This window comes from Monodelphis domestica, chromosome 4 (assembly GCF_027887165.1).
Source record: "Monodelphis domestica isolate mMonDom1 chromosome 4, mMonDom1.pri, whole genome shotgun sequence".
NCBI lineage: Eukaryota > Metazoa > Chordata > Mammalia > Didelphimorphia > Didelphidae > Monodelphis > Monodelphis domestica.
The window spans coordinates 280,483,568-280,494,202 of NC_077230.1; positions in this window are offsets into that span (position 1 = coordinate 280,483,568).

A 10,635-nucleotide genomic window follows, 5' to 3' on the forward strand; every position below is an offset into this window, starting at 1 on the left:
GTGGTATCCTTAAAGGACCAAATGAGATAATATTTCTAAAAAACAAAGAAATAAAACATTTACCAGGGCAGCTAGATGGCTCAGTGGATAAAAAGCAAGACTGAAGATAGAAGGTCCTGGGTTCAAATCAGACCTCAAACATTTCCTAGCTGGGAGACCCTGGGCAAGTTACTTAACCCCAATTTCTTTGCCTTTACTGCTATTCTACCTTAGAACCAGTTACATAGAATTGAGTCTAAGATGCAAGATATGGGTTAAAAAAAGGTTTAGTGGGTGCCTGTCACATACTGGGCACTATATGTTTATTCCCTTCCTCCTACACATATATCTAGCATTTACATTTGTAATGTAAATTATACATTTATTTATTTTTATATATTTATTATATATTTATAATGTAAATGTAATTTATTATATATATTTATAATGTAAATATAATTTATTATATGTTTATAATGTAAATGCTAGATTTATTTTTGTTATTTATATTTTAGTTTATTATTTATTTATAGGTATTTTTACTAATTTTATTTTTATTATATTACATATTATATAATAAATATAGTATAATTTATATATTGTTATATATTATATAATATATTATCCTATATTATTTATTATATATGATAATCTATTATTTATTATTATTTATTTATTATTCTAGGTTTGGGATGTTATATGAAGAGCTAGAATCAAACTTAAAGGTCATCTAGTCCAGTCCCCTCATTTTACATACAAAGAAACTGAGGCTGAAACAAATTTTTACTTAAGGTCTTATAGGTGAAAGTGGCCAGAAGACCATAGATGACTTAAGACAGGTAGGTGGTGCAGTGGAGAAAGTGCTGGGTTTGGAGACAGGAAGACTCATCTTCATGAGTTCAAATCTGGCCTCATGCCATTTGAGCTGGGCAAGTTGTTTAACCCAGACTGTCTTGGTTTTCTCATCTGTAAAATGAATTGGAGAAAGAAATGCCAAAGCACTCCAGGATCTTTGCCAAGAAAACCCCCAGTGGGGTCAAGGAGGGTCAGACACACCTGAAAACCATTGAACCACAACAAGAATCAGGTCATCGACTTAGACCTGAAAGATCAGTGTCTCAAGTCTGATCTTCTCGTTTTATCAGTGAGGAAACAGAGACACAGAGTGGTTGTCACATAACTAGTAAGTTCCTGAGGTAGGACTGGACACTCTTTGGTCTGTGTGATTCCAAGTCCAGAATTCTCTGTTCTGCTTTTAAAAGAAAACATGAAGATATAGAGGTCAAGAAGTGGGATGTAATTTAAACTCTAACTAATTCTTAAATTGGGGTCTATGAGTTTGCGTGGGCTTTTTTGTATTTTGAAAGCCACATTTAAACATCATTGGTTTCTTTTGCAATCCTACATATCTTATTTTATGCATTTAAAAACATTCTGAGAAAGGATCATCATCTGATGTGTGCCCATGATACAAAAAAGTTTGGAACACCTAATGAATAGTTCACTTTGGCTGGAAAAGGACTTAGTGGGGTTGGGAGACAGCAAGAAATGAAATGGGCAACCCATTGGATAGAGGGTGGCACAATGGATAGAGTTCCAGGTCTGGATTCAGGAAGACCTGAGCTTGAATGTAGCCTCAGAACTTACTAGCTATGTGACTCTGGGTAAGTCACTTACCTCAGTTTCCTCATCTATTAAAAGATCTGAAGAAAGAAATGACAAACTATTCCATTATCTTTGCTGAGAAAACCTCAAATGAGGTCACAAAGAGTCATATAAAGCCTGAAAAAAGACTGAATGACAACTGAAAGAAAAAGAAATATCAAATGAGAATTTAATGGTATTTTGAAGCCACCAACTGATATTTTATTTGGCTGGCAATGGGGAGTCACTAAAAGATTTTGAGTAGCATCATGACATGAAATCTGTATATTGGTGGTGGTAGTGGTATGTGAAAACGGGAGAAGGGTCCAGAAAGAGAATGATACTGAGCAAAGGCAGTCACTTAGCTAAGTCCCAGGGACATTCTAAACTCCCAGAGGACAGAGAATGCTCACCCCAAGTGGTCTTCTTTTGGTTCTAGGGAGCACTGGTACCTCAGTGAAATCAAATCAGAACTCCGGGTTCCAGTCTCCAATTTCTTCTTTTTTCTGGGAAATAGCAAGCGATTTGAATTGTCAAAAGTGTCTGCTAACTGGGCTGCTGTTCCAGAGGTCATGGAATGGCACCTTGGCAGTCTTAACCTAGAGAACCAACCCATGCTTGCTAAACTCTAGTCATAGCTCAAAGCCAAGCCAAGCAAAAGAGAAAATAACTCCCGTTACTATCTATAGCTGACAGGAACAGACTTGAACAGGGAGCTGGGACATTGCCCTGACAATATCAAACAGTGTTTTCACACAGACTTAATTGCTCACAAGTCAGGGGAACGAAAACCATTTGAAAATGTGGCTCACGACTAATTCAGGGAACTAAGATTTCTTCCCACACACCCTCTTGGGCATGTGTGTGTATGTGCTTAAAGCAAGAAGAAAAGAACTCAGGAAATTGTCTGATTTATGAAAATGAACCTTTTGATCTGACCCATTTCCTAGAAAAAGAAACCTAGATTTGAATGGCCCCAATATTCTCACGAATCTGTCTGGCACAGATTTTTGATGGGACCAGACCTCGTAGGAGGAAAATTTTGAAGTGGGAAATTTATCCTCATTTGTTTACTCCACCTCTGTTTTTGGCACCCTTCCTCCTTCCTCCAGTTTTTCAGGATATCTTCTTCCCCCTTCCACTTCCAGACATCTAGTACATACAGATTGTCTATCCTCCCTACTCTTAGGAAAGGGATTGGAGAAACTCATTCACACTAAAATGTTAGTGATTTATCAGTTATTTCTCACAGTGATATTTGCATTCAAAGAAAAAAACAATATGGAAGTCAAAGGGATGAATTGGTGAAATTTCAGGAACTATGGTGCCTAGGATTGGAGAGGGAGTATAATTTGGGGGACCCACGCTTTTCCTCAACTCATATCATTTCTGCTTGAGCTCTTTGGATGCCAGATTCAGAGTCAGAAGGAACCTTAGACATCAATATAGTTCAACTTCTTCATTTTATAAAGGAGAAAAGGGATCAAAGAGGGGAAACAATTTGCCCTAGACCCACAGGAAAAAGAAGAAGATCCAGAATTAAGCCAAAGTCCTTCAAGTCCAAATCCAGTAGTCTTTCCATTATGCTATACTACATATTCTTATGGCTGACTCTGGATGAAATAGGTTCTTATTCTATTCCTTCCCTCACTGAGGACACATGGTCTTTTGAATGATTGTTCATTGTCTCTGGTTGAGAAAGGTTTCCAATGCTGCCTCTGCAGTAAACCCAACTCATCTCTGGCCCAGCTGATTAATGGGAAAGAGGATGCTCTAGAGCAGCTAGGTGGTTCAGTGGATACATTGCCAGACCCAGAGTCTGGAAGCCTCTTCTTCCTGAGTTCAAATCTGGCCTCAGACACTTCCTAGCTGTGTGTCCCTGGCAAATCATTTGACCCTGTTTCCCTCAGTTTTCTCCTCTGTAAAATGAGATGGATAAGGAAATGGCAAACCATTCCAGTATCTCTGCCAAAAAAAACCAAATAGTATCATGAATAGTAAGACACAACTGAAATGACAACAATGTAAATGGAGAGTGGGGACAGCAGTAAGACATCTTGCTTCTTCTTTGGAATATGGTGGCTGATTGGCTGGAGAATAAATCCTAAAAGCAATTCTCATTTTCTAGTTAAGTGTTTCAACTTCCTACTGTACTTTGCACATGAAGACATAGCCTCAATATCAAAACCACCTTGTGTGAGAACGAGGGCAAACACTTTCACCAGGAAATTGGGTTTTTTCCCCAATGGTTGTTGTTGGTCAGTCATTTTCAGTTATGTCTGTCTCTTTGTGACTCCTTTTGGGGTTTCCTTTGTGAACATAGTAGATCGGTTTGCCATTTCCTTCTACTGCTCATTTTACAGATAAGGAACTGAGGTAAATAGAGTTAAATGACTTGCCCAAAGTCACACAACTAATAAGTATCTGAAGCTGGATTTGAACTTGGAAGATGAGTCTCCTGGACTTTCTAAGAATAATTCGTCCCATTTTCCAAATGAGGAAATTGAGATTCGCAGAAGTGATTGTTCTGGATCTTCATAGCTAATCAATAGCAAAGCCAGACTTTTCACTAAATCAGTGTGTCCTTGATGTACCATATCTGAATATTTGATTAAAATAATTAAAATATTAAAATTGAAACATTAAAGATACAATCTTCAACTGAAATCTCATTCAAGTTTCTTATCACATCATGGAGGTAACCCTGGTTTTTCAAAGTTAGCACAAGTTCTTCCAGGTCTTACCAAACTAAAGAGGCTTTGAATAAAGGCCTTGCAACAAATGATTTTTTATAAGTAAAGACAAATCTAGTTAAATTTGGAGAGATTCATTCGTTACCAAGTTGATCACAATGTGACAGATTTTTTTGGCTGTAGAAATTCACTAAGACCATCTACTGAATATGGAGAAAGAGATTGCAATCTGTTCTGCTGGAAATAGTCACCTTCCTTCCTAATAAAATTGATGAAGTCTAGTACATATGAAGAAGTATTAAATATATATGTAAAGGGATTACTCTTTTATATATGGACTGTATACATATAGTTATATATAAAGAGTGAAAGTATAATATGAGTGGAGATGCTTAGAGTATAATATTTTTAAATGCTCTGTTAATTATCACCTGTTTATCCTATTTATAGCTAGCTTTGTGTGTATCTGTTTGCATGTTGTCTGCATCCTTAGATTGGAACCCCCCTGTGAACAGTGACAATCTTATGCCTTTTTTATATCCTCAGCACTTAGTACAGTACCTGGAACATAGCAGGAACTTAATAAATGTTTATTGATTGGTTGATTGATTGATCTTTGGCACACCTCTCTGCATTTTATGCCCAAATCGACTGTCTACCAAATCTACTCCTGGTCTACCGATAAGTATATTTTATCCATAAAGCTGCTTTTCTAATGAGGATGAATTTGTGTTAATCCATCTACACTCTTTCAATTAGTTCTCCTTGCAACCTGTTGTCCATATTTACCAGTTAGCTAAGGTCAAGGATGATGTTCCTTGGGTACAAACTCAAGGAACTGAGTAGAGCTGTCAGTCTCTCATGGAGGTTGCATCATTAACTAGTTACATAATCTAATGAGATGAGGAAATTGTGGGCACTAACACCATTGAATACAACTTTCCCCAAAGATCTAAGTACTTTTGTCCAGAAAAAAAAACAACAACATAAAAAATGGAGAAGTTTGATATTTTCATCTTCTTTTCAACTCTAAGAATTGGTTGGCAAGTAATGAGATCTCTGCCTTGAAGAAGAAGAAAATGCCATCAAATGAGAATGATATTCTAAAGATTTCTTTCCTTTCCTCTCTATTCCCCATTCTCCTAGTTTTGAATCTCTAGAGAAAGGGTAGCTGGCAGTTTCTCAGCAGAGTGTCAGTGCCTTGAGAGAGGTCAGAGATGAATTTCCTCCATCCCTTTGACCAGTTGAATCTGAGACGAGATTTAAGAGAAGCCAAAAAATGAATTAAAGAAGACAGTGCTCGGACTATTAGCCTGCATTTGGAACTAGGAAAATAAAAGATCACGATAAATGGAAAAAGGGAGAGCTAGATGGCACAGCAGATAATGTTGGACCTGCGATTAGAAAGAGTCCTGAGTTCCAATCTTACCTCTGACACTAGTTGTTTGACCCTAAACACGTCATACTCATTATGAACCTAAATTTCCTCATCTGTAAAATGGCAATAATAATAGCAGCTACATCACAAGGTTGTGAGAATCAGATGAGGTAATATGTCAAGTGCTTTACAAACCTTGAAGTACTACATAAATCCTATCTATTATTAGAATCTACATAATTTCAGACCTTCTCTTAGTACATCTCCTCTACATTTTCCCTTTTAGAAATTTGTCCTAATGCCTTTAAAATGTCTTTTTAAAAAATGATAGACTGTTATTTTTAGGGAAAAGGCTCATGGTTGACCTCCCAAAAGTTTGATTTGAATGTTAAGGAATCCAGATCAAAGAGGGAAAACTGTGGCAGATGAAAACTACTAGAGGGCATCAGCAGTCCATGGTCTGAGGCTTTCTTTAGGATGAAAAGTATAGTGTTACAAATGGACTTGAGCATTGTGGTAAGGGGCTTGTAGGCTGAGGTAAGAGGTATAGGAAAAGAAGGTGCATCAGTAGGAAATATCAGCTAATAAATAGAAAGCCAGAGAAGGAGCCAGAGATATCACATCTAAAGAGTGCAAGAAGAAACAGGGACTAACCAGGAGCTGAAGTGATACAGGCAGAAGGCTCAGATCAACCCAGAAACATCCCATGAACATGAAAAACCGGAGTGTAGGAGTCAAGGGCCAAAATAATGGAAAGGGTTGTGTGTGTGTGTGTGTGTGTGTGTGTGTGTGTGTGTGTGTGTGTGTGTGTGTAATACAATGCATAGAGAACCAAGGCCCGGAGTCAGGAAGATTCATCTTCATGAGATCAAATCCAGCCTTAGATACTTATGTGTTCCTGGGCAAGTCACTTAACCCTACTGGTGTTAATTTCCTCATCTGCAAAATGTGCAGGAGAAGGAAATGTTAAGCTATTCCATTATCATGACCAAGAAAATCCCAAATGGGATCACAAAGAGTCAGACACAAATGAAATGACTAAATAGCATTATGTACATGTAAGTGTATTTTTATGTAAGTATAAATAGCATATGTATATATAAATATATTTATTCATGTGTATTTATGTATTTATATAATTGTGAAGACAAGTTGTTAACTGATGAGTGTTGGGGAATGGGAAGTTGACCTAACTCCAAGTCTTTCTTTTTCTTTATTAATTAGCAAGCATTTGCTCTTTCTCCCTACTAATACCCCTCTCATTAAACAAAATTAAATTAAAAAAACACAATTAAACAAAAAAGAAAAAGTAGCACCCTCATAACAAACATGCAGAGTCAAACAAGCTAAATTCCCTCATTGGCTATATCCAAAAATGTATATCTCTTTCTGCATTTCTAGTCCATCATCTCTCTTAGGAAAGAGGTGACATACTTCATTTTCAGAACTCTGGAGTTATACTTGGTCATTGTATTGATCAGTTCTAAAGTCTTTCAGAGTTGTATTTTTCTGCAATGTGCTTATTTTATAAGTTCTACTCCTATTCACTTTACTCTTCAGCAGTTTATGTCTTCTCAATTTCCTCTGAAATTATTCATTTTATTATTTCTTATGGTTCAATAATGGTCATAGACCATAATTTGTTTAGCCGTTCCCCAATAGTAGATACCTTCTTAATTTCCAGTCTTTTTTTTTCTGCTGCAAAAAGAGCTGCTATAAGTTATTTTTATAAAAATAGGTTCTCTCCCTCTTTCTTTGATTTCTATGGGGTATGTGCCTAGTATTAATGGCTTATGGATATGAATAGTTTAGAGACTTTTGGGACATAGTTCCAAATTTCTTTCCATTCATAATTCCCCAACAGTGTATTATTATGCCTGTTTCCCCTCAGCCCTCCAGCATTTGTCATTTTCCTTTTTTGTCAACTTCACCAATTGGATGGGTTTAAAGGTGGAGCCTGGGTGTTACTTTGATTTATATTTCTCTAATAGCAATTTGGAGAGTTTTCTTTATATGATTGTTGATTGCCTGGATTTCTTCTTTTTGAAAATTGCTTGTTTATATATTTTGTTTGTTGTTGTTGTTGTCCAATCATTTCAGTCGTATCTAACTTTCTGTGACTCCAAGGGGTTTTCTTGGCAAAAATACTGTAGTGATTTGCCATTTCCTTCTCCAGCTCATTCAACAGATAAGGAAATGGAAGCAAACAAGGTTGCATGACATATCCAGGATCACACACCTAGTATGGGTTTGAAGCCAGATTTGAATTCAGGAAGATGAATCTTCCTGGCTTCAGGTCTGGCATTCTATCACTGTGCCACTTAGCTGCCCTTCTATCTTTTGATAATTTATCTACTGGAAGAAAGATTTTTATTCTTATAAATTGAATTGGTTGTGTGTAGATGTATTTGTATTTATGTAAATACGGAGGTATGTGTACATATATTGGATATGAGTCCTTTATCATCAAAACTTGCTGCAAAATTTTATCCCAGCCTAACTTTAATTCTTAGGGGAGCCACTACTCCTGCAGCTGGCATCTGGACACCAGGTGGCATCATGGAAAGAACAGGAGATCAGTAGTCAAAAAATATTCGCTCTAGTCCCATTCCTTCTGCCAACAATTAGTTGTGTGACCTCAGGCAAATCATTTAACTTCTTGGTCTTCACTTTCCTAATATAAATGACAGAGTTGGACTAGATTACCCTGAAGATCCCTTCTGACCCTAAAGTTTTATGATTCTGAATTCCTGCAAGGAGTAGGGTAGAGACCCTCTTGTATAAGTTGTGCCAACCTTATTTGCAGGTGCAGTCACCGGTGCAGAATGATGTAAGGAGGACCACTGACAGACCCCCTTTCTAGAAGTATTTCTCCTGAAATTCCTTATTGATTTAATGTTCTTTTATTATTGATTTATTGTTCTTTTATTATTGATTTAAAGTTCTTTTATTATTGATTTAAAGTTCTTTGTTTTTGAAGAGTCAGCTATTAAATCTTGGTATCCTGAGGAGGAGGGTAACATTAAGCCATTCACATCTTACCCTGGATGAGTTTATTAGTTAGCCAGATCTTCAGGGGCAGAGGGGTAAGACAGGTAAGTTTTTTAGGGAAAGGAAAGGTCTGGAGCATAGGGACCTGCCAGAAAAGGTGAGAGCTGGTTGGGTGTCTTGTGGCCATGGGGGTGGCATGAGGAGAGAGGTAAAATAGAGAAGGAGTTAGAGAAGGGAAGTAGGAAAGAGAAACAAGGAAGCCAAATTCAAGGGTTGTCATCAGGAAGCAGAAAACTCCCTTGCTTTGTGATACAAATGCTTACTGGTGGCCAAGGACTCTGGCATTCATCAGTTGACTATTAAGCAACTACCTACCATTAAGCACCCACACACCTCCTAGGAAAGAACTTGCAGAGCTGGATTTAAGAACTCAGCCTTTGGGTCCAATTTAAAATAAATAGAATCTCAAAGTTAGAGGGGACCTCGGATGTCATCTAATTAAAATCTGGACGCTGTTCTTCTGTTCTTGAACAATGGTACATCAATGTGGGACAAAATAAGATTTCTCCAGGCTTGTAGATAGGAGAAGAAGCAGGGTAGAGTGGCTGGTATTGGAATATCTAGGTGTGAGTGTCAGATTTGTCAATTTATTCAATGTTTGACATTGGACAAGTCACTTTCTCTTTATAGGCCTTAGTTTCCTACTCTGTAAAACAGGGTGGTTGGATTAAACTGGAGTTCTTAACCTTTTTTTCTGTGTCATATACCCTTCAGTCAGTCTAGTAAAGCCTATCAGTCCCTTCTCAAAATAACATTTTTTAATGTACAAAAGGAAATATTTAGGATTACAAAGGAAACCAGTTATATTGAAACATAGTTATCAATTATATACATACATAAGGTTTGAGACAATAGGTTATGAACTTTGAGATTAGATCGTCTCTAAATTCTTTTCCAACTTGAATATCCCATAATTCTAACACATTTTACTGAGATACCTACCATAGGTAAGGGATTGGCTAGGTGGAGTATGTGAGTTTTCCTAACAGAGAATGTTAAACATTTTTCTTTCTCCCTAAATGACTTCATCCTTTGTTTAAGTATGATTTACATGACCTCTAAGCAAAGGTGGAGATTATCCATGAGACTAGATTATTGGAGATTATTTTCCACATACAGGGCAATTTTTCTCCCCCTTTTTTGCATAGGCAGCAATTCAATAAATAATTAATGTTTATTCATCCTTTGGCTATTTATCTCTCTGTAAAAAATTAATTGGTCTTCCATCATCTATTGCATTGTAACCTAGAGGTATTTGGCCCAGTCTCTCCTGCCTTGCTTAAACACATTCCTCCTAATCCCCATTGGTTTGTGCCAATGGCACTCTGCAGTCATGCCCAGCCTCCCAGATTCAGGGTATGAATGAACGGAAGGCTGATGTATTGCAAGCCACCTCCACGAAGACTTGGGAAAGCTTTATACAAACACTACCCTGTTTTGTCAGAAAGCTCCAAGAGTTGGCAAATATTAGTTCTCACAACACCTCCTCCCTAAGGGCTACATATAAGTTCTTAATTTCCAAAAGAATTTGAGCAAGGTTAATACTAGGGTTGGGGAGACAGATGCATAGACTATTCCGAACAATGCACCAGAAGGCAAGACTTAGGGAAAAGTTTTCCTTTCTGTCTCCCTGCCCAAGTCCCACAAAATCCCAAATGCTATGCTTCCAGAAGCCCTAAATCTCATTCCTTTAACCTGGGGTTTCTAATGTAACTTTGTAAAAGTTATCAGCCATTTGCCCATTACTATAAACATTTTTACTCTAATTTTAAAAATAGATTTCAATAGGAAAAGAGCAAGAGGGAATTGGGAAACTATAGAGGTTAGAAGGCCCCAAACTCAAACAGGGATGGAGTTAAGTTTAAAACACATTTTGAACAAAAGTCTCAT